The sequence below is a fragment of the Cricetulus griseus genome (assembly GCF_003668045.3).
Source record: "Cricetulus griseus strain 17A/GY chromosome 1 unlocalized genomic scaffold, alternate assembly CriGri-PICRH-1.0 chr1_0, whole genome shotgun sequence".
NCBI lineage: Eukaryota > Metazoa > Chordata > Mammalia > Rodentia > Cricetidae > Cricetulus > Cricetulus griseus.
The window spans coordinates 72,329,537-72,334,918 of NW_023276806.1; positions in this window are offsets into that span (position 1 = coordinate 72,329,537).

Genomic DNA, 5,382 nt, shown 5'->3' on the forward strand with positions numbered 1-5,382 from the left:
TTTTTCTCTCTCAGTGATCCCAAGCCCTCTTGGTGCATTCAATTTTTATCAATAACAATATTCATTTTGGGACCTTATATAAAATGCAGCAGTTAGGGTTGTAAAATGTAGGAGCAATTTAAATATTTGTGTTGCTATGTTAAGCCTCATAAAGCACTTAGTCTGTAAATCGAAAACCATTGACAGAAGCAGCTATGGGCATTTATAGACTGGCAAGAGGCCATTGTAGATTGGAAAAGAGAAAGCATCCTTGGGAACCCATTTTCTGAAGAAGAAAAGCTGTGACTTCTGATCACACTGGTGGGTGCTCAGGGGGCGGTCTCCCCTTTCTTCTACTTTCAGCTCTATACAAATCAAATTGAGACACGTGTGTGTGTGTGTGTGTGTGTGTGTGTGTGTGTGTGTGTGTGTGTGTGTGTGTGTGTGTGTGTGTGTGCTGGTTCCTTTTGTAAGAGATAAAGCTGTTTGTAATAGAAAGAGTGTCCAGTGGATAAAACTACAAAAGATACTAACTAAAGATAATCAAATGCTAACTGAAATAGTACAGATTTGCCAAATCACAGGGGCCAGACTTTTCATTGTAGCACTTTTGAGAACTTACCATTTACTTTTAGTAATAAACGTCAATATGAATTCACATGTATAAATGCTGCCATCTGTTGCCCAAGTCCAGTAACTACATGTATCTCAGCCAGAGCCTGTTGGCCTTGCCATGGTAGCATTTCACAAGCACCCATTCACTTCAACATAAGTACATTGGACAGCTATTTGGAAACTACAGTACCACAAGGTGAAACGGTGCTTGTATGGCAAAATAAGAGTCCTTGGGTGATGGAAGAGCAGGGATTTGGGTGCCCTTCTCCATTCACTATTGTGAGGGACAGGGTGAATCTTGTAAGATGAATTTCCCAGTGAGATGAGTATCTCTTCTTCTGGGTTAAACTACAGACTGGGATACAGTCGCAGATTCAGGTCCTTCTGACAATAGGAATGCATTCGCTGTTCCCTTGACTGCAGACACAATTAGTCCTACTATCCCTCTGCACGATTTGTAAAGCAGCCTTGTGTACAAGTACCTAGCAGAGAAGTATGGAGGCTGCTTGCCAGATGCGCATCGCTTGAGCTGCTAAGGAGGTATCTTCTGTTGCTAGGTTGCTTAGAAGGCCGGTTCTCACAGACTGGGAGAAAGGACAGCAAAAAGATGGGCCTTTCTGGAAAGGAAACACTTGGAACAAAAAAGCAAGAGGCAAGGCTCAGGCACGAACGCAAATTTGCTTAAACTCCGCTTTCTAGTTTTCATTTTTCCATTAATGTCCTTTTATAAGCCAACTTATTGTTATTTCCTCGAGGACCTTTGCATAATGACAGAAAACAGAAACGCGAGTCCCCATGCCCTGTGGATTTCTTATTTGACAACAAAGAAAAGAAAACTGAGCTGTATGACACAAATGCATTTGGACATGTGTTTCTCTTTCCTGTATTATTAACAGGCAACATTTGCTCTTTGTCATACTGATAAGTGGAATTCCTCACCTCTCTTGTACATGAAAATGGGCTTCACAGCATCACTTTCCTTGGCAGCTTTTTAACCGAGAAGTCACTCTCTCCCCCTTTACATTAGTGACTGAATCCAATTTGAATTCCAACTTCTCTGTCCTGTTATAATCCCTTCTACATTTTCCCTCAGCTTTTGTGAAATCAAAGTCCAGGATTTTGTTAACTGGCTCTGTTCACTTTCTAAGATATCTAATTAAAGATAAACATAGATGCTCACACTTCTTTTCTCTGACTGTGACAATATTTGGAATGAAGGTATATGACAGAAGATAGGTCTGCAAGCCCCTCTTCCCTGCCCCTCCCCACTTCTCACATACAAACCTAAAGCTAGGGAATCAGCTGATAAAACACATCCAATAAGAACTGAGAGAACCCTGAGTTGTCATTCCCCACCTCCACCACCGCCTAGCACTTGCCGCACCATCAGCAAACGATGACTTATTAATACTGACGAATGAAAAAATCTGAAGAAAACATGCTGGACAAAAGAGTAAACAGCAAACCTAGCTGACCTTTCACTGAGATTCTGGGTATGAGTGATAATAAAATCAATACGCACCGTCTAGAAGACTGTGTTTACTCTGGCCCTGGCCCACTAACAAAGATCCAGTTGGTGTTACTTACGTAGTTATTGGAGAATAGTTTCATTAATTCTATTTTTGAAAATACTGACATTTTTCAACAAAAAGTTTAGTTATGTTGTGTTGGCATGTACAGCACAGTATTAAAAGATCTTTGTCGACTGCTCTCTTCTGTTAACGTGAATCCACGTGGTAATGGGACCCAAAACCCTGCTCAAGCAAATTGATTGTTTGACTACTGACATTCTGCCATTTGATTCCTACTTTGTATTTCATTATGAAGTAAAATTTTATGTTTGATTTTTCTCTTGGGAGAATATGCCCATAACTCGAGATGACTTTTTCCTCCTCCTGTCTCCCCTCCTCTTTGTCCTCCTCCACCTTCTTCCTTTTTCTTATATTCAGACTAGGTGTAATTTTTTTTAATTTTCCCTAAAATAGATGTTTGGTTTTTTTTCCAATAATTTTTGAAAATAATTCCCCAATTTACCATGTGTTTTAGAGAATAAGTAATTTAATAGCTTGTTGGTTTAGGTCTGAAATAATATAAAATTGAAATCGACAGAACCAAGTTTTACTATATGCTTCAAGTACAGGTGATGTGTGTTCATTTTGTTTTGCTGCAGGTTACATAAAGGTCATCTTTAACTAAGGTGAGTATTCTTTTAAAAGCTTGAATTTCATGTTGGTAACAAATGTTCTTTTGGTGGCATGTTTAATATTGATGCTGGTTGCTATTCTTCAAGTGACTGATAATTTTTCATTTACTGCTTCAGAATTTCATAAATGCATATCATGTTTTTTGTTAGATCCATTCCCCACTTGCTCAATTCCAAAACTTTAAGAACAGGAATATCATCTTTGTAACTTGGACTAGGCCAGAGTAAATGCAGTTCTCACCATTTTTTCTCCCAACTTCATGTATTTTTTAAACCCACTAAGACCACTTCTCACTGTCAGTATGTACATGAGAATAGGACTGTCTACCAGAGCACAGTGAATCGGGAATTGCATCCTGAAGAGAACTGGCTGTCCTTCATCCAGCAGCCAGCAGTTCCCAATAGTTGCTCAGCTCAGGGTGGGACTTCAGGAGCCCCTCCCTTATCTGTGTTGGGACTTGGGCTGGCTTGATTTTTTGCAGGTCTTGTGGATTCACTCATTATGGTCTAGAAGTTCATGTGTGCATCCAGTTTTATGTTTATAGGACACAAGATAAAAACAATCAATCAGTAAGTCATATCTATGTAAACAAATCCACATATCTGAAGTGAAAACATATAATGTAGAGAATTACTTCAGGATTCAAAACCAGCCCATATGACCTGTCATTTAACAGAGGAGGCAGCTCAGAAACAGGGGAGGAGCATGGAAGGCATATGAAGGTGGACATTTAGCCTGGTTAGTTTGCTACCTAATGTGCTTAATGGAAAAATAGGTAGGCATCAGCCTGCAAATACTAGATGGACGACTAAGAGATTTGTCACTGCCTTGTACTAGTTTAATTTTTATGTTAGAAGAAAGTTCCTGGAAGATTTTCAACATTTTATTTTGAAAAGTGAAACATAGTAAAATTATTTAAAACTGGCTTATTACAGGAGTGAACTACAGGAATACATGAGTTAACACATGCCAGGTTCGGAGGCTCTTTCTGTGGAGAAAGATGGGGAAACATCCACAAAGGTAAATCATCCAGTTAATTAGAAGATGGAAGAGTCCACCCCATTTTCCATAAACATTCACAGCCAGACTCCATCGTTGAAAAGAAATGGTCTAAAAAATCAACAACACCAATGTTGCAGGCTTCCCACAAGAGGCCAGAATGGGCAAAAACCAAAAATGTAAGTTGTCATTGTCAGCAAAAACAAGCTCAATGCCACCACTTCCTTAGGGTAGAGTTGAGGCTCAGAAAAATTGTGCACACACTCTAGCTCTCAAGTACATCATCTGTGTACTGCCCTCATTCCACCTTAACGAATAACCTACTTTAAGGTCCTTGTGGACCACTGGCTACTATGAAGACTCTCCCCTTTCATAGTTTGGAATCTCTAACCTTCAGTTATTTTCATTTTGACTATATTATAAAGATGAAAGAGCAACTGGAACCAAAGATCGACTATGTTATAATGACTTATGATGAACTTCATACTGGTGCCTCCCAGGGACAGGGAACATATCTATATAAGCATAGACCTAGGTCAGCTTCAGAACTCAAAGGAAAGAAAACTAGGAACACACAGCTGCAAAAGTATGGCATCCTGAGAAATTTGTTATGAAGGAGTTAAAAGTCTTAGAGTCGGCCCTATTCCGTATCCTTCTAACCCACTCGTGGTCCTCCACCTTCTTGGCTTGCTACAAATTTTTGCCTTGGCTCTCACCAGGGAAAAATTCAGACCTATCAAAGGAAGACTCACTTTCAGTAACTTCTATGAGCTTTCATGAATACAGCTGACATCACACTGTCAAGTTTCTTGCAAGAATTTTTTCATGTACCTTGGTGTATACAGCACAGTATAAAAAAGACCATCCTTGGCCACTGTATTTTAGCTACTATCTCTTCTGCAAGTGAAAGGAATTTGGCCAATGTCAGCCAGTGTCAGTGTCTGCTCTCTAAATGCTTTGAGTTCCTCTAAATATCACCTATCAGACCCTTGAGATTCCCCCTTTCTTGCCACACCTCTAGAGAAAAGGGGTTACAAGCCATTTAGTTATATTTAGCCAAAAGATAACACTGTTTGGAGATGGGGCCACTAGGCTGTGCTTGCTTTGGCATGTTAATAAATTTGTATGCCTTTGGTATTGGAAATTTTACAATGATTGCACAGATCTGCTTTTTACCTCATCCATCACCTCCCTCATTAGTCTTGTCTCCACTCTTAAAGGTATAAACATTTTATTTCTTAAGAAGCAGAACATCCTCCAGGATGGATAGACTATATAGAGCTCCTTTAGTATTCACAACTTTAGTGCAGTCCTATTATTTAGCAGCCAATGTTGAAATATTATATAGTCTATCCAAATATAACTTTGTAATATGTAATTTATCTAATCCAGGATCCAATCCTGGATCACAGATTGTGGTTTTCATGTATATTTAATAATCTCTAGTCCAAAAGAGATCTGAAGCCATTCATTTGCTTTTTGTTTCATTGTTATTAATTTTCAAAAACTCCTGTGAGATGCTTTGCACAGCACATCTCCAAGCAGGATTTTCCAGTCTCCCTCTTAATTGTAGGTTCATGTCCAA